At 43.1% G+C, this 20164-nt stretch overlaps 2 long non-coding RNA genes across 3 annotated transcripts; both read right to left on the reverse strand.

The window, feature by feature from the left end:
• Positions 1 to 2847: 2847 nt before the first annotated feature.
• LOC115250510 (uncharacterized) lies at positions 2848 to 5934 on the reverse strand. 2 transcript variants are annotated; one of them, XR_003889077.1, is made up of 6 exons: positions 5835 to 5934; positions 5332 to 5455; positions 5089 to 5216; positions 4341 to 4471; positions 3521 to 3746; positions 2848 to 3449 (listed from the first exon to the last, which is right to left on the reverse strand). It is a non-coding gene; the product is annotated as an uncharacterized lncRNA (long non-coding RNA). The 2 variants fall into 2 exon arrangements; XR_003889076.1 differs by having other exon boundaries at positions 5046 to 5216.
• Positions 5935 to 8261: 2327 nt separating this feature from the next.
• LOC115250512 (uncharacterized) lies at positions 8262 to 18653 on the reverse strand. The gene is made up of 3 exons (XR_003889079.1): positions 18570 to 18653; positions 8504 to 8691; positions 8262 to 8423 (listed from the first exon to the last, which is right to left on the reverse strand). It is a non-coding gene; the product is annotated as an uncharacterized lncRNA (long non-coding RNA).
• Positions 18654 to 20164: the final 1511 nt, after the last annotated feature.

Genomic DNA, 20164 nt, shown 5'->3' on the forward strand with positions numbered 1-20164 from the left:
CGCAATGACCCCGCTGCTCTCGGTCCTCGCTCACTTCTCAGGCCAGGACCGGTCGGTTGGCCAGCTCCACGATCTGGCTGCTACGTGTCACTTCCTCCTCACAGCTGAGTTTCTCGGCTGAAGCCGTTTCAAACTGGCATCGAGAGCCTAGAGGAAGAAATACGAGTCGTTCAAAGTGGTTGTTAGATTGTGGACAGTAAAACAGTTACAAAAACAATAATATTGCAATCATGTTCAAACTCTTGTTGGACGTTTGTTCTTCTAGTTCAGCACTAGCTCGGTTCAAAGCGCTCTTGGGACTGATGTTGCAATAAATGTACAGAAAGGAGACATGATTCATTGCGAAACACATAAATATCATGATTGTGCAGACAATACCCGGAAATATATTGACAATGTGGCGACTACAGCCCCATGGCCTCACTTCACAGGAGGTGATGAACTCTGGGTCGATCACATAATTTGGTTTTGGGGAGATTCTGCAGGAACACCTGACAGAGCAAGGATTTCAGGGCTGTGTTTTATGTCCAACCTCTTGTTCTTTTGTAACTATATTTGCAGTATTAGTAGCCAGAGCTTGAGCATCAGATGGAGACGCTTGCTTTGGTACCGAGTGATCATACTCACCGAGCAATCCAACTGTAATGTGAATGCTAGAATGATGGTGGGCAGGGCCAGGGTCAAGGCCCAGACACAAATTAGATTGGCATTAATCAAGCAGATGCGATTGACGTGATGACAACCTAACCTTGCTCATGAGGGCCCGCGCCGCCTTCCAACTCCGTTCCTCAGACACTCCGGCCCGGGGAGCGAGTGGACCCACGACAGCCGCTAACGCATTGGTCACCAGAGGGCATGCCTTTAACTCTGTCAGAACAAACAATACAACCAAAAGTATAATTCCCCTGAGCGAAGGTGCTTTGGAGTTCCTCAAGGCCTCCTCAAAGCCGGTGCATCGTTCTCTGAAGCTGCTCGTGACTCCTCTCTAGAAGGTTATTGTACAGTTTGATTTGCTCTAGAAAGCTCTTGGGGGTAGTGTGATCATACCCCTTCTCATTGCGCTGGTATTTTTCACTCGCCTTGTTGACACTGGCGTGAACGCGGGCCATGAAAGCACTGATGGATTCCTGGATGGCAGGCTGTAAAAATAAGCAGACAAGGGGTGAGATGTGAGAAGGAGGCATGCTGGATTGAGTAGAGTTTAACATCCTCAACCTGATGGGGCTGAATTATTATCTTCATAAATTTTGAATTCATCTCCAAGTTTTGCCGTGGTACTTGGCTGGCCCTGACTTACTCAATCTGGAGTTTAGGTGCAGCTAGCAGGAGTGATTAGGCTTTGAAACCTCTGTGAAAATAATGTGTTTACACCACGTACAGTATGTACGCCTTGTAAAACATGCACCGTTTACATTATCTCCGATGTCCTCCAACTGTCTCCAGCAGCTGTGCACTACGTATCCATCATATGGCGTTCAATGACACAGAGCGTCTATTAATCATGTATTCAGCAATCAATTTAAAAAAAAACAAATGAGCAGAGGAATATTATTATCAATCAAAGGCAAATGTGATATATGAAATATGTCCAAATTGATTGAATTGCTAGTTATAAACAAATTCTTTTGTCTGTTTGTTTGTACCAGAAGCTAAAAGCTAACTTACAACAGCAACAGCAAACTGTCACAGCTACTATTCGGACACAGCGTTTCAGTGTATGGGCATCCACAAATGGGCCGAGCAGTGCACACACGCCCACACAAACGGTGGGGGGCGGCGGCGGCGGCCTGGCACGTGTTCATATACGCACTGACACTTCTGGTTGTGACAGCTGTGCCTCCTCAGAGGGTCGTTATGTGCTTAATCACTCTTCTCTCATTAACATAAATGATTCTGGGCTGTGATCGTTCCGCCGCTATGATGGAAAACAATGATATGCCTCTCCTCTGTGAGTCTGCACGCATGTGCTCAGCGATTTGTCAGCACCTCAGCAGAGACCTAATGATGAGGGATCTATGGAGATGTTAATCCAGCTGTACTGCAGTAATTAAAAGGTGTTCATTAAACTCCAACTCAGTGCAGAATGAGGGGATATGTGTCAAATCTGGGGCAGATACTGTACAAGAGGTCACGCTAATGGACGACTCTCTGGCAGCCAAGACTGTCGTTTAGAATCATTTTGGAATGTTTAAATGGTATAAAAGTTAAATATATTAATTTTGTTGGATAATAAGAGAGCTGTACTGAGATCAACCAGAAGAATTCAAACTACTGACCACTCTCTGGCTGAGCGGTGACCAAGGATGGAACCTTTCAATGGTGGTAAACTGGACAAATGCGGGAAATGTGGGGGCTCTCAGGGAGCAGAGCGCTCCCCACAGGAGCGGTAGCTGCCCTCAGAACTGTGTTCAAATCCCACATTATCCGCACAAAATACACAAAAGAAACCACACAGGTGAGTGATGTCACACAGGCATCTGAAACCATAACTGGCATCCTCCCGCGGCCTCGATTTCACCAACTTGGCACGAATGAACGGGCGGCCGTATCCCCTGTCAGCCGGAGCAGACGGTGATGCCACCAGAGGTCCTGGCAGACAGTAATGAGCTGGATGGTCTACATACCGAGTGAAGAATTTGCTTCTATATAAGCCGTCTGGCTCTGTTGATTCAGCTTGTCAAACATATTTATTAACGTTATTCAACAGCTGCTCTTTTAATTACTTCAAACATGCTTGAGTGTTTGGATGGTTTGATCATTCATTTCTTGTCGGGACCGATTTGTGACGCTTAATCCCACCGCTGTGTAAATCATTCAGCATTTTTTATTTATGGATGCTACTCAGGGTTTTAGCGCGAGTAAAGGGAATCGGGGCTATTTGGCCGATTTCTGTAGAGGATATGTAGGCGGCCCGGCGGGTCAGACTCTGCTTGCCACTGCCACCAACTCCAACCAGCAAAGTGAGACTCCAGAATAAGACTGAAGCGCCAGCTGGTAATAAAACACACTTGAATTAAGATGAAACCAGTTTGTGCAGAATTACATCAACAATGCGTATCTCTAAAACTAGGAATAGCATTATAACATTAGCAGTGACATGCTCAAAATGTTCTCTTTACCTAATTTTGGCTTGATTTTGTTGGAAAATTATCTAATTATAATGTTCATTTTACTGTTACTGTTACTCTTAGTAATATAACAATATAACTTAGTAATATATAACATGCTGCCTTGTGTCTTCAAAAAGGACCATATTCATGCATTAAGTTCTTTGTAGGGCTCCTTTGACGTCCTCCAAGAAGCATAAATGTTTTAATGGTTATGTTCAATGTTGGGAACTGAGGGAAGACAATATCATTTGTGTTGGACCTCCTGGCCTTCATTCACACCCTCCAGCTGGAGCTTCTGGAAGCGCTGCAGGTATGTGCCGTTACACCTTTTGGGACCACCTATAGTAACAATGATAATGTACATTTTATGGACATTATAGAGCACAACACACCAGCCAACTTTCACTAACCTGTCAAGTGAGAAAAGATAATATTTTCCAGCATCAAAGAAGCAGAGTTGTAGTCACAGGGTACATTTTTAGCCATGTATGTCTCAGACTGTCCAACTTCTTGACAGGTGCAATTTTTCCCCCTGACTCCAGCGTTCCCCACAAGCACCGGTGGCAATTTCTTTTCCAGCAACAAGTCCGTGAAGTACTGAAGACACACGGTCTCTGCTGTGTGTACCAGAACAGCCTGCAATCATAGGAACAGCAGGAAAACAGAGAGCAGAAACATACATAGTCATTATGGCTTTCTCTGAGTGTGATTTATTGACAGACATGTGCTCAGTGAATTGTATGTGATTTATAATTTCTTGAATTTCCCCAGTACACCACAACTATTCTGTCATAATAGCGTCATTTGCTCAGAACAAAACCCTACTAATTACAGCTCAGCAAGAGCCTTTGAAGCATTCACAGCTGTACACAGAAGCATAAAGAAGGACAATAGAGCGTGGGTGATAGCTCAAGTCTTGTTGCTCATGGCTTCACCCCCACACAGTCTGGTATGGGGTGTAGTAGATGGTAATCAGAAACAGTGGAAAGCCCATCATCCACTCTAGCACCCCTGCCATAACCTTGTGATGTGACTTTACCCTCTCTTATTAAGTTCATTGAGGCAGACATACATTTTTAATATGCTTACATTGTTCTCTTTTTCGGGGGTTATTTTCCTTGAAGGACATTGCTTCTTGTCATTATTATACATGCAATTATTGATCAATCCACTTTAAAAGGTTGCTAGGATGACAGTCGTTTATATTTTCAGAAGTTTATATTTTCTTACTTGCATTTGGGTAGAAATCTGATGGTTTGTTGGTCAGTGTGGCAGTCAAACACAGTCCCCTGCGCTGCTATCATCTCTGTCTTTATTTCAATGTTCCACCACTGACCGAACTCTACCCGATAATCATGGAGCTGGAAAATGATAGGAGGTACAGTCCGATAAATTATCTAATATCACTACAATAAACAACCCAACTATTAAACCCAAAGACTGACAGCTAGGCGCTTGCTATTCTTGGACACTTTGGACACTTTGGACATGTGTCATTAAAAGTCTTCTTAGCCTGTATTTATACGTTTATGGCAGAAGAACTAAAAGAGGAAAGAAAGAGTGAAAGAAACCAAACAGTCTATTACATGAGCCTGAAATGTTTCTAGCAGCCTGAAAGCTGTGGAAAATAATCATAGCCATGACAGCAAAACCAACAAAGTAAAGTACATTTTAGATCCTCATTTAATCTAAAAACGGGAAATATGATACATCAAACAATAATCTAACAATATTGGCAAATCTCTAAAAAAAAAAGCCAGCACAATAAGTTAAACACACACACACACACGTACACACAGAGTGTTGTTTTAGAATATGTCAGGTACAAAGTCACCGTGAAACTTTTCTTTTTAACTGCAAAAATATCCCTGTGGTCACACTCCAGAAGCAATCCTTGGAGGATTCAGAAATAAACCATTTGTCCACCAATCCTACCTCAGGTGCTTATGGGTTTCATAAATGAACAGGAGGGAGGCACCTTGTTGTCATCCATCACAGTGTTGAGTGATTCAGTCCACATCGGATCAATGTCTCCATCCAACACAATCCACTTAGGACCCGTATAGAAGATATGTGCTTGTTCTCTCATCAGTGATGAAAACAGACCTAACGGGGGACGGAAGAACAAAGAAGGTGATTACAAAGAGAATGCTTTGTGTTTTCAGCACTGCTTCTCACATTCTAAAGATTTTTATTTGTGTTCTAACCCAGCTTTACTCACCTTTCTTTACACTCTCAGGTGGAACGATGGATGCAGCCAAAAAGGTCAACTCTGACCACTGAGATGGGATTGAGGTTGTTTCTTACAGGCTTGTTTTTCATGTTTACATAGGTATGATGATAATCTGTTCAGCATAAAAAAGTATATGTCTATATCCATATCTATATACCCATAGCTAGATAGATAGATAGATAGATAGATAGATAGATAGATAGATAGATAGATAGATAGATAGATAGATAGATAGATAGATAGATAGATAGATAGATAGATAGATAGATAGATAGATAGATAGATAGATAGATCGATCATTTCCTGTATAGTTTTAACTTGGAACAACAGACAGCACCTTCACACAGATCTGTGTCAGTTAGCAATGCTAATGTCTATTTCCCGACTGATATAGTATAATCGTGTAATCATATTAATTTAACCAATAGATTTTAATCCTTCAAGCAGATTATTATTATGTAATTATAGAATTTAATTAATTGCAGCTTCACCTTGACAGCGTGGCTGTTGCCATGATTAGAAGTAGGGGCTAGCATCTTGGAATCGTGCTCCCCATTTCCTGTTACTGCCAAGTAGACACAGAACCGCTGCCTGTTTGGTAAAACTGGACATTTGAACTCTATACACTCAGATACAAAAATGAGAACGTACAGTATAAGTCATTTGTGTAAAGTGTCTTCCTTTCTTTAAACCAGTTCAAGTCCAAGTTCCAGACTGACACGACTAGAACTAAATGTGCCCAAATTAAAGATCCTGGTTGTACCTGAAAGAAGAAAACAGGGAACTCTTTTGTGGAAATGTTTCACAAATTCACCAAGCTAAATCTAGAAAATACGGATATTTCACAATAGGAGGGCGATGACAAGGTGAGGAGCATGACAAAGACAAGTCTAAGCATCACAAATGTGAGCAAACCCCTGATTTTGTTTCTAGTATGGGGTGATAAGGAATGAGGGATGTCACTCGTGCATCTGATCATAATCGACTGCCTGCCACCTGAGCTCAGGCCCCCAAACAGGGTGCTGATTTCTAAAACTACATTGTCCCTGGATGGGCTCAAACCACCAACCTTTCAGTCAACGGCCAAATGCGCCAGCTGATTGCGCCACAGAGACACAAACTCAGAGTTTTGAGCCCTGAAATCAATCTACAACTGCCATCAGCCTCGCAGTTATTGAGTTATTCATAAATGATACATGAGGTGGGAGAGTATTATCCCTGGATGGACAGCTTTCGGACATCTTCGGGTCTTTCCAGCCTCGGATACACTAACCTATCACACAATTAAAGCTAATATGTCAACAATTTAACAACACATTCACTTTGGTTCAATCACGTCAGTATTAGAGCAGGAGGAGAATAGTGTCAGACAAAAAGGGGCACTAAAGTGGCAGGACTTCTAATTGCTGGCAACAAACCCACTAATGCATCTAGTGACGATGTCCAAAGGCAGCCGCGGTGCAACAATGCCCCCCGTCTTACTGCAGCCATAAATCTAAATACTCAATAGAGACCTTTTCACTCTCCGATGTGCTGTTAAGTCAGACAGACAGACAGTGCGGCCCCTCTCTGCACTCTAATCTCTATTCAGCACAATAACTTGGAGTGCTTTCCACAGACGGCTGATTGCCACAACTTGTTCTTGTGCTTTTTGGCCTCGACATGTAGCCACTTTTTACAGTTAGATCACACAATAATTGTTTTAACATCAGCCTGACGATCCTCCGGGGTTGAACATTTAAGCAATGGCACAGGTGTCTGAATACAAACTGTGAATGAAGGATTGTGACATTTCTTTGACCTAAACACAAAGTTGTGAGTGACATTTTGGAGATACGTTATTTAGGAATCTGGTTTGATGATTAACAACACTGTCTTGTGCCCTTTTTAATAAAAAACGAATTTCAGATCTTGACTACTTTTCTTCTTAGTTTGTAAGCATGTAAGGGAACTTGAAAACTACATGTAATTACTCAAGCAATCTGAAATACTTCATGTAAAGAACAGAGTGTTATCAGTACCAATGTGTTACAAAAAAAATAAGACCAAACTACTATGAATTATCTGCTGGAAATGAAAAAAAACAACGAGGAGGAACCTTTTCTGTGGCCATTTGCCTGACTGCTTTGTCCCATAAGTCATTAGATTTGTCTTCCAGCAGATGGAGCTTTTAGGATAAGAGGTCTTCAGGGTTTGGAAGGTCAGTCACACCATTTTCTATCTGTTCAACTTTGGCTTTGGTTAAAATATCACTTTTATTTACCGTGTAGCTGTAGTAAATTGCATCCGATGAGGCTCCTGTCTGGCTGTGTTCTCTAGAGCCAAGAGTGAATGTCAGCAGATTTCTTTACATGCATGTTTGACATATCTATGTGCATCTTTGAACATCTGTGAACCTCTGCCCTGTCAGCTTTTTCAATAAGACTGAAAATAGTGTCAAAATGTGCATTTTTTAATTGTCCAATTTATTAATTGAAAAAAAAATCATGAAAATGGCTTTATTACTTGATTTTATGCAAACTGCAAAGCTCCAGATGTTCCAGTCATAGTTCTCCACACTCCACTCTCCACCTGGAATTAAAACCAGGTGTCTACATGCTTACTGTCCACATTGCAGTGATTCCCTGGCTGAGCTGGACTTTAAGCAGGCAGTTACTGCTGATGCCTCCAGCTCCTCTCTGAAATACCTCTGCAGGAAACGTTGGGCCTGATTCACAGCTGTTTGTATCCTGATTCAATTGATTTTCAATTGAAATGCTTCAGTCTTACAAAAAGACTGCTGCATAATGGCTTGCTGGATTTTTCCGAGAATCAAAACAAGCATGTGATTCCATACTTTATGTTTTATTTATATTGTGTTGTTTTTAAAAACGTGATCCCCGAACAAAAGGAAGAATAAATATGATCTCACCTCCAGCTGCTGCATTAGATCAAAGAACCTGCTGAAACGTTGAGAAATCACGGGAAATCCGAGGGGATGTGTTTTTCTGTCTATAAAACATTCCTAGACTTTCTTTATATTTCAGAACAAGTTGTAGCTCCTCTCCAACTAGAAGATCATCAGGGATGTATGTGGATACCTAACAGAGACAGAGTGAAACTGATTACACAGCAACTGTGACACAAACATGATGAAATGGGTTTAAATGTGCATTTGTACCTGTTCAGTTATTAGATTGCACAACTCTTGCAGTGGGTCAACAATGGGTTTTGGTTTCTGCTGAGTCTGACAGCCGCTCTAAACCATGAAAGTTGTGTGAAACAGGACAGTTAAGTATTATTTTATCACTGAAGAAGTTCCTCATCTTCCAGGTGGGACTGCAGTGGCGTTAGGTGGACATTAAAACACTGCAAAAAGAAAACAAAGTGCAAAACAAAGTGTCATGATACATGATAGCTTAAATATCTTTAAAAAAGTTCGAAAATTAACAACAACACGAGCACAGTGGGGGATAAAGCTGCTTTAGAGTGCCATAAAGCAAACATATTATAAGGGGTTCCAAAAACCAAGTGAATAGATGCTGATTAATCAAAGATGGGGACAAACAAAACTTCTAACCAACAGGATACGTTAAAAAGTGGCCTCTCTTTAGCATTTCGAGATTTTGAAGGAGAAGTGACATTAATTAGGACTTTTGCTTCGTGCTCTTGTGTCAACTCCTCGACTGAACCTCGCGGTGAGTGAGTTGAAGTCTGTGGGGCTACAGGTGGCGCGACCATTTTAAACATAATCACCCGCACTGACAGGACCACCTGTGGGAGGAGATTGCCTGTTGCTATGGTGCTAATAACAAGGTGGAGGAAATGCATCCAAGCAGTCAGGATTGCTCCTGATGTAATCCACACATTCATCCCACTCTGGAAATCAGCACAGATGTTTAACATGCTTGAGAAGAGTCAAAAACCAGAAAATCATTACGGGTTAAATAGAGTCACCATATCTGTCATCAGGACAGAAAAGGAAGCAATTTTAGTTGAGTCTAAATATATTTACCTGTGTATGTATTTTGTTTTGTGCTTTTGTCACGGTTTGGACGTTTTACTCAAAGAAATAAATCTCTTTTTAACCATCAAATTCTTCCATCAAGCCTTGATAATACATGTGTTATAATATGTGTATTCACCAGGTTATTTTCTGGCCTTCAAAACGGCACCAGGACATTTGTAATATAAGCAGCTTGTCAGTGTTTGGCAGCGTCAACAGGGTTTTGTTGATGATGCTGTATTGATTTCCAAACTGCAGCACGGAGCAGCACTCCATCATGATAGGCCGGCCGATCCAGCAGCAAGACGCAAACAGGAAAACATGTTTGTTTGCTCTCAGTCTTTATTTGAAGCAGAAATGGAAATGTGCTTTGAGTGTGCTTATTCAGTCTGTGGCAGAATGGCCTCACACAACAAGCGCTTCATAATGGACAGAGGCAACACTATGCTCTTAATACACAGGTAGTTAATATAAATACAGCATGTGTTACGTAATCTGAAGTGTTAATGATGTAATAAATATGGAATCTGATCACGCAGTATAAGGTCACAAGTGTTTTGGAATGAATAACAAAGCCGTTAATATGCTCTTAATGCAGGTAAAGCAGGTTGTTAATGGTGAATTTGGTCCCCTAATCTAAAGTGTTATGATATATGATAAATGTTGCAGCAGAAACAAAGGCTGGTTTCACCTGTTGTCCGCGTGCATGGGTCTGCGTCACAAGGTCGCCCCCTACAGGAGTTGCTTGTCTTGTTTTCATTTATTCTGGAAAGTACAAAAATAAGTGGCAATCTGTCTCTCTCATTTCTTTTTCAGCAGATGATAAAGTCATTGGTATGAATTGAAACCGATTGGTGGTGGTGGTGTGTGTGTGTGTGTGGGGGGGGGGGGGGGGGGGGTGATTTGACAGTATGGAACCTACTGTGAAATCACTCAGAACCCATGTGCAGGCCATGTCAAAGCTCTCGGGGGTTTTATGTAAACCCCTGCACGAACAAATTTGTTGGCCCACACCCGAGGGCATCTGGTGATGGATACGTTGTCCCGGGGGACCGGTGGGCCGCAATACAACAGCAGGCAGCTTATCTTGAAAGGCTTGTTTTAAGTGCTCCTCTGCTCGGAGACAAAAGCTGTAAGGACACCCATTACCTTACAATTGTTGTAGCATCACCATTGTAGAGGCAGAGGTATTACAGCATATGCTCTGAATTAGCTGCAGGTTTTCTGGGTTAACAAAAAGCCTTTTACAGTCAGATCCAAATGAGGAATCCCCACTAGTCTTTTTAATAATTTCTTGTATTTTGATCCAGTCTAAAAAATGATGTCCTTCCTTTAAACAGCATGTGCGTGTGCTGTAGAGGAAGCTGGGCTGACGAGGGAGGACTCCCCTGAGGACAGCCGGGCCGCTGCAAGGGTCGGTTTATCCTTCTTAATCAGCATCCTGAGATACTGGCACTGCCCCCGTTGTCATAATGCCTGGGGTCACAGCGGGCTCCTGGAAATGAAGTGAAGCCCCTCCAGACAATACTGCTGTCAGTCAGCTTTAACCTGAGCTGGGCCTTTTATTTCCCATATCGTGTTCGAGTCTCATCATTCACTCCATAAATGCAAATGAGCTCATTGATGTTTTGACTTAAACCAGAACGTACAGAGAATGTTCTGCTGATCAAAGACAAAGTTCACATAAAGCACCTGATGTACTGAGACCAGGCTGCGTTCTTCATCTTTTTCTTTTTTTTTTTAAATGTTTGTGTGTGTGTCCCTGTCAGGGCTGCCCACCATAGCTGCTGCTGAATATACATCTATCTAAGCTAACAAGATAATGAAGGAGCAGACAAACACTTCCTGCAATTTGCAGAAGCTTGTCCGCTTCATTTAGCCCATAATTTGTACTTGTTTGGATGGCAGATACAGTCGGTGGTTTTAGGGTTTGGAGTGTCTCCGGGGAAAATGTCAGTCATGCGCCATTATAAATGACACAGCGGAGCGAGCCGCCGTGGCTCTTTCTCAACGCGAGGGCCTCCTTGGAGCATTTGCAGAGCATGTGCCCTTTTGATTTCCTAATCCCAGCACGAGCCGCAGAATTAGACGGGGCCCTCCGTGAGATATTCTGCTCGCAGGCCGTGATTTATGTTCTCGAGGCGCGCGGCTCAGCGGTGAGAGGATCACAGGTGTGGCGGAGCCCCAAGTCAAAACTTTTAATATGCACAACTCATGGTCACTGACAAGGCCCAGCACAAGGATCATTCATCTTACTGTAATGTTCATCTAAAATACAGAAAACGGATTAAATTATATATTCAACCTTCGTATTCTGCATATGCCACAAATAAGCAAAGATCTAATGATACTGCTTAATTGCTTTTGAATTCAAAAAATTATTTACATTATTTTGAAACCCATTGATTGTAAATGTCTACATTTTTAAAGCCACAGCGACAGGATGTGGAAGAACTGATAAATACAATTTCTGCTTTCTGAAAACATCTTTAAAATCTTCACAAACGCACGTGAAGAGTGTTTTTATGTCAAGATTATAAATCTGACGATGGAAACTGATGTAGTTCACTTTCAAATGCAATGACACTAATTATACTGTATACAAAATTCCATTCAGAGATTTATTTGTTGTGTTCCCTTCACTGCCAGGGTGCCAGAGTTTGCCAGGACATGTCAGCGGTAGCTTCATGTACAGCTTGATTTAATAACGGTGATCTGTGATCATTACCCACCCTTTTCCGCTTTTCACACATTGCCAGAGGGATTTGCTGGAAAATCCACCTGAACTGTAATGTCTCTCTCCCTCACACACACACACACACACACACACACACACACACACACACACACACACACACACACACACACACACACACACGCACACACACATGCGCGCTCACACACACACACACTTACAGCATCACCCCTGTTATCTCCTGGTGTAGAGGTCAGGGGCCCTTTCTCTCATGCAGCCAGATGTATGCTGGAAGTTAAGTGACCTTTTCAACTTCATTTGAACTCCTGAAGCTGTTGTGATTTGTTTTTTTCTCTTTCACTCAACAGTCTTCATATAGTCGGCCATATGTTGGTTAGCAGGTTTATTTCAACTGCTGTCAATTTCTAACTGAGCTTTTTCCCCCCCTTTAGCTTTACAGGCTAAAATGTGTTTTAAAAATGTGCGTAAGCTATGTGTATATAGGTGACAGTGGAGATAAATACAAGATAAATACAGTTTAAGATGATTCATTTGGATTGATAAATGAATGTATTTTGAAATTCTATAATAACCATACTTTGTAATTCTTGTAGCAATTTAGCTTTTTAAGCTTTCGTATGCTAACATTTAACACCGCCTCAACAGAATTTTTGCTAAAAAGCAAAACCTATCGACTCAAGGTTAAATGGTAGATCCATATAGCCATCATACTGTCCCCACCCCCACCCTCTTCCCCCCTCCTTCCAGTCTCCCTCCTGCTCTTCTTTCTTTCCCATGTCCATTAGACCTTGCAGACTAATCGAGCAGCGCCAATTGCTCCCGTGGTGAGATCATTAAGTAAATTATTTTAAGATCAAACGGTCAGCAGCCACAATGAAGTCCTGTGTAATGTTAAAAGCCCCAGAAGCTGCCACCCACCCCTCTCTCAAATTAAAGCTCTGCACCTCTCAGGTGGATGCCCCCACCATTAGGCCTTTTAGCTGGAGGCTAAGGTAGGACCCACTAATTGGTCCTTTGAACAAAACTAACCCACTGACAGGATCTGACTTGTATGCAGCTTAAAGTACAAAATTGTTCCAGGATAAAGGCAGCAGTTAGCCTATAGAGAAAGTCGGCAACATGTGGCCTGAAAACACATTTGAAGTAAGGAAGAACTTTTATTAACAATGCCAACAAAAATGGCTGCTGTTAAGTTTCCAAGGTGGTTTTAGAGCAGAAAAGCCTTTAAGAAAAGTGTGTGTGTGGGTGCTGTGCGTGTAATAGACCCACAAAGTGTGAAAGCCATCAGACAACAATTACTCACCAATTGCTGCTGTTCCTGAATGGATGGGTTAAAAACTGTTCTCTTGAAAGGTCACTCGGGCGGAGCATAACAAAGAGCACACACTCTATGTTCCTATATATTAGACCAGGACTCATAGGATGGAATAAGCATCTGCAGGTTACATTTGTTGTAAAGAATCAGAAAAGGATCATTACATATTTCAAGAGAGAAAACCAACCAGCATTTCCTGTGTTGATTATTCACCTCAGCTGAGAGGAAGTGTTGAACTTACTGTAGCTTCTGGTGTGGAGACAAGAGCCAATGCAGCAAAGTGACTGTGAGAGTGATTTATTCGGCTCTGGCAGAGGCTTCGGTGTCATCAATCACATGGTTTTAATTAGTGATGGCTCCCCGTTGGGGCTGAGAAATGTGCATGTAATTCAATTTGGGAGCCACTGCTGCCTCAAGGAGCCCACACAAAGATTTGCCAGTCCAGGATGAGTTCATGTGCACCGCAAACTGCTGAAACTGTCAAAAGACGACCCCCGAAAAATGAGGGGGGGGAGGCTTGTTTATTAAATGTACACTTTATGGTGCTATTGACAGATAATAAAATATAACTAATATAATTATATATGAAAGTGCATTTGTTTATGATAGAAAAGAAAAAAATCTTTGTGTATCTGCTCAGCTTCCAAAAAAGTCACCTGTTAGTTTTTCTTAGCCCATAAAGTGATTCATTGAAATGGTGAGTCAAGTGTTGCAGGACAAAAGCAGCTCCTTTTGGCTCATATCTCATTTAAATGTTGCTTTCTTGTGATTTCCTCTTCAATGGACAGGTCACCAAAGGCCTGAGCGTTAAATAAAGACAATGACAGCTTTGAGAGTTAAGGTGACCATTGAAATGCTAAAGATTCAGTAGCAGTTATTTAGTTCTGTAAGGACACTTGAAAGTCTCTTATCTGACACATGTTAATGCCGCTCACTGTAGTGATGTTTATTTCACAGCAGCCCTTCACTCCACCGCCCACCAAAGATTCTGTTTGCATCTCAAATCTCATGGTAAATTTGACCTTTGACCCCACCAAAGAGGGAAAAAAGACAACATTTTTGTCCGCCCTCGCTATGCTTGTAAATGAGATCACTTTAGATAAAGTGTTGACCTTACACACATATTTCTAGAGCGTAGACATTCTAAAGAAATTCTATGCATTTCTTTTAATAGATTCCTTATTTTTGAAGCTATAAAGGTGAGTTGGCCAAACTTGCCTCAATTTATTCCATGAGACTGTTTGCACTCTGTCACAATCACACCTAAATATTAGCTTTTACCAATATTGAAAATGAACTAGATGCTCCCGATGCGACGGCCTGATTGTGCCGAGAGGCAAAATGTCAAATTTAGGGCCGCTCGTTTTGTCCTTGGGACCCATCAGCTCTTTTACAAACACCCAGCCCAATCAATTCCTTGCAATGCGGCCGCTGCGTTTATATCTGATTACGCTGCCTTCCCAAATCCCATCTAACAACAACAAATCAACGCTGAGATTTGAACCGAATGGGCTGCGCCCAATCAGCTGTCATTCGGCCCGCGGAAATTTGGCCACTTCATTAGCTGATGTGCCGGGAAGATAAATCCGACACCTCTGTTTGTTTCAGATGAAATGTTGGTTTTGCCCCCAGCTGATTGACTCCAATCAGCCTCGCCATGTCTCCGTCTTTCTGAGCTGCAGCCTGGACACACTGGGGGCTGATTAGGTGGGTAACCGACAGAAAAAAGCCATAAATATTGAGCACGATGGGACGCATTTGTGTTTTACTTGTATTTTGCTCTCTCCGGTCACTACTGAAACAAAAACAGTGTCACAGTCAAACAAAGATTTTGCTACCCGCGGCAGCGGGTTGGCGGTGTCAAAATGCTTCTTGTCAGAGAGAGTTACTGCTCAACACAAGTATTAGCTTGTGTTTCAGTGTTCTGAACTGGTCCGACGAAACACCGCTGACGCCAAGCTCATGCTGCGCTGTCTGGGCGCACAACAGGTTAAAACACCGCAGCGCCACAGCTCCAGGCTGTTCTCATGCTACGCCTGCACGCTCCAGGCCACAGCCAGCCATGCTGTCTGCGTAGTCGACGCATATATAAGTCATCACGCACAGGCAGGACAGTCGTGTGCAGTGAAATGGCCTGACTCGATGCGGTGTCCAGGGGCTACGGGAGACAGGTACTTCCTATATCCTATGGTTGATGGTGATGGGCCTCACCTGGGCTGTAATCTGGGAGGACTGATCACAGGGAAGCCGAGGGAGGCGAATTCCGCCTGTCCTTCTTCAAACACAGCAGGACAGTAAATCAGACTGGTAGACGACACCAGGCGGCCCACGTATCCCATGCGCTCACTGCCTCTGCCCCCGAGGGCCCAGGCAACAAGAATGCCAACAATGTCACCTGACAACAAAGTGGAGCCATTTCAACCCGAAGCGATTCAGCAAGGCTGCAGCGAGGAGGAGACGAGCGCGGTTATGTAGCTCCGCAGCAGAGGTTACAGCACTCTGTAACACAACAGTTAGACTAGCTGGAGACGTAGAATAGTTTGACTATTGTGTGTGTTTTTAAACACTACAGGGCCAAACACAGAATCCATTCCAGCACACACCATTGCGTAACTAGCACATATTTACCTATGGAGGGACTAAAGTGATGCTGTTAGCGCAGCCGCAGCGTTCAACACCAGTGTGACCAATCTTGAAATGACTGCAGCTACCAAGTAAAAATCCCATCTGAGGATGCACGTCGGGGAAAAATGAATCAGGCGGGAGCGCCAAGGTCAGTGTGATATTTCAAGGCCTCTGCTTTACATGGCTGCATAGTAAACGAGGGCCTTCAATCAAGTCAGATTGGGTGAACTGACTGAAGTTATCAACACCAACACACACTGCAGAGAGTGATGACGAAGGAATAAATCCATCAAATAAATGTAAAAAAAAACAAACAACCTAAATGAAAGCGCAGAATGAAAGCATTCTTCTGAGTAACAGCAATTCTGCAACGCTCCAAAACAATTAACGTGTGTGTGGAAGGCTAACTTTCCACTTTTCGCTGCATAAAAATGACACGTGAAAAACAATTTGCAATCCTTATCTGAAATATGGGGAATAGAATGAGGGCATTTCCTGTGTTTTTCCAGCCGTGCCTCACCCCAAATTTCTTTCACGTAGCGAGAAACCAATCCTCCTCCAATGTGCCTGAGGATAAGGATACATTATAATGTCATACATTACTGCCTTGTCATTATTGCCAAATTAAAGTGCCATACAAGCTTGGCGCTTCTCTGTAGGTATCTCGTTTGAATTTAGACAGAGTGAATTTTTACACATGGTGTTTAGTCACATTCTTTTCTGTCAGTTGGGAATAAATGTAGAATATTAATAATATCAAACTTGTTGGATCCACTGAGATTCATTCATCTAAAGTTTGCGCTAACTGAAGATAAGCTACAAGTCCTCATCAACAGTGATTTAACAATCGATACATTACCTCATGAGCAAAGTCTAAATGTTCCCATTTTTCCCCTCAGTGTGTGGAACAAATTAAAAGCCCGAGCAGTCAGTAAAAGACCAATTCATAAAGGTGAAAGAGTGAGGCTGCGGGCTGTGACGGAGTGGACCAGTGAAAAATCTCTGCTGACCCTCTCATCCCTCCGCTCATCTATCTCTCACTACTGTCCACTGATAGATTTCCGCTCGCTGATTTATGGGAGAAAAAAAATGTCACAGTGGAATGGGCTTTTGATAAAATTGTTCAAGAGATTCTGGGCAATAAATCCTGATCTTTCCATCCAGGTTGTGAGCTACTTTCACATTCTGGTGCCATCAATAAACGGCTGCCAAACGTGACATGTAATCAATAACTTTACAATATTCCGAGCACTTTAGGGAAACAGTAACATTTATATTTCACAGAAATGTAGGAGTCACTCTTTTATTCTCAACTATAGATAAAACAATCACTGACACAAAATGTGGTTTTTTGTGTTTCCCCCTTATTTTTCAACTAGCAGTGAACAGAAATGTGCATTTTTCCAGCACGGTGATGATGTTTAAAAATATTTTGTACAACATTAGTCTAGATAAATAATAATAAAAATTAGGAATCAATAACATTATATTTCCCTATGATGTAATAGTGCAAGTACTACAATGGCCCTAATAAGTCAGTGTTCCTGACAGGAACTCTTCAGTCAGCCATGTGGCGCCAGGAAGTATGAGTGATTCAGCAAACCTGCCCCGGACCGTCTCGCTCGTCTCTCAATCTTTACGATGCAGCAAGAAGAAAAACAATGAGCCTGTTGCTCCGTACAAGTGTTTCTCAGAGGAGACGGCTTGTAAAAACAGGTAAATTTCCACTGAGACTCAGGATTGACTCATATAAAAAGGCTTCTGCTGCTGTAATAACTCACGCGCGAGGTCCTGGCTGTCTGCCGAGACGCCGAAATCTGAGCGCCGTTTAATTTGCACGACTCCTCGCAGGAGAGAACGTGATAAAGTCAGCGAGCAACTGAAGGCATCCCACCATGTTTGAGATAATGTGATCGTCGCTGAACGGTGAGAAATATCAGGACCCTCGCTGGGACAGACAAAAAAGAAGCCATTTAAAAAGGCAGGTTTTACACTTTCCAAAGGTCAAAAAAACAAAAGCAGAGCTTGAACTTATCAGACCTAAAGACAGGACTGCCAAGGGAGGAGGAGGCTCGAGACAAACGGAAAACAGGCGAGCGCTCCGGCTGACTTTGCCTTTGAGATTAAAGCCCGAGCAACGAGGGGCAACAGAGATGTTCCTGACAGGCTGGGGAAATGAAATGTTTACTGTAAGAGGGCTGATGAGTGAGGCCAGCGGAGACGCTGAAGAGCACTCGTTCGCACCGTCGCTTTCACCTACAGCCGAGCCGCCGCCAATATAAAGCAGAGAAAAATGGCAAGTCGTGCAATCCTCAGTGTAATTTACCCTATCTATACATCAAGCAAACCCCTACAATTCCGATTCGGCACAGCCTCGTGATCAGCAATTTCATTTGTCCTTTCAAACAACATTGCCTTTTGCGCGATGTTCCAATGATTCCCTCTCCACTACGAAAACAGGATTTAAAATATCTACATTTTACATATACTATATTTTGGTGGGGTTTAACAACATGCGGCGTTGTTTTCCTCTAAAATAACAAGGACAAAAGACCTCCAGATCTGAAGATATTTGAATTATTTACCCTGTTGTCACAGACTGATGCGATTTCTGTGCTCCCAGAGGTCCATTATCCCGCCCTTGTTCACGGTGGGAGATGAGACATTTCCTCGGCAGCGGGCCGCCTTTTTGATTCCTGCGGGGAGAAACACACCATGCTAATTTAATGTGTGCTGGCCCTACATGATACACTAGAGAAAGACGCTTGTTCCCATCTTTGTAATCACAGTGGCAGGAGCAGAGGGCACATGTCCCCCGTGTCTCATTCCAGGCCTAATCTTTCATTTCATAGCCCATCTCTCCATATCAAACAACACAAATGGCTCAATTTGCATGACAGGATTTGTAACATGGCGAATCAGGTGTCAGCCCCGATTAAACATTACACCAGCGCGCTATCATAATCAGCCGTCTAATGAGTGTGGCCGCTGGTGTGAGAAGCTTGGATGGATCAGGGAGAAGGGTTTCTCCACGCTGCACAGCGGGGGGCGAGTGACTGGAGGATTAAATCGGAGCTGCAGCGTCTCGCCGGCCCTGACAGAGGGGCTCCGCTGGGTGGCAAGATTGGAGCCTGTGATACTGAAGAGACAAGGCAACACGGGCCACACACACACACACACACACACACACACACACACACACTGGAAGCAAGCTGGAGCGCACAGACAGGCAGCATCTAAGCACTTCTTCCTCCTGTGTATCTTCAGCTTTGAATACTAATGCGAGGGGCCATTACAGAGGATAGAAGCCCTGACAGACTGACCCCCAGCCTGGGATCACACTGTGCTATCACGGAAATGAGGCAACAGGATCATTAACATGCAACAAGGCTACAGACGAGATGTTATTTATGTGATAGCACTCTGGTCATAAATATGTTTTTTTTTGTGCTTCTTGCATATATTTAGTGACATAGACTTGTTACTTGAAGCAAAAATGGTTAGATTTCAGTGTTTTCAGGTAAACACGAGATCACGTGATGACGTGCTGTCACTCAGGCCTTTTAGAGACCCTTCATCACACCCTCCCCATGGTGTTTTCAGCCCCAATACTCCTTGCGTACAGTTTGTCCCTCCCATTATGCTGCCCGTATTGTTTTATGTTGAATATATACTGATGCTAATTCTCCTGTCGATGTGCAGCTTTGGGCTCCTGGTCCACAGAGACTTCCCTTTTTTTTGCCACCATCCTACCACCCTCAGCATCACACTCCCCCTCCCCCTCGCGCCTTCCCCCACCCGCTGCCCTGCTCCCCATTTTGGGTGACCTGGGTGCTGTTCTGAAGGTTCCTCACACCCCAGAAGCTGTCAGCGGCCCCCTTCCTTCCCATGAGCGGAACACACAATAGAGAAAGGGCTCCGGCTGAGAGGTTCAGTAGCCATTAACCCCTACCAGCTGTTCCTGCCGAGGGTATTCTGTGCCACAATACGTGCCCCCGAGGGGGCCCTCACGTCCACTAATCTAGCCATTGTTGGAGAGGAATGCTGACAGAAGAAAAGAAATTTTTCTTGTGTCCATGCAAGCGTGTGTATCCATGTGTGAGAGCCGAGAAACGTAGGGCTAATTTCTATAGTTGCCCGCGAAGAAGGGAGACCATGAAGAATACCCCATTTAGCTGCT

This window comes from Takifugu rubripes, chromosome 7, assembly GCF_901000725.2.
Source record: "Takifugu rubripes chromosome 7, fTakRub1.2, whole genome shotgun sequence".
NCBI lineage: Eukaryota > Metazoa > Chordata > Actinopteri > Tetraodontiformes > Tetraodontidae > Takifugu > Takifugu rubripes.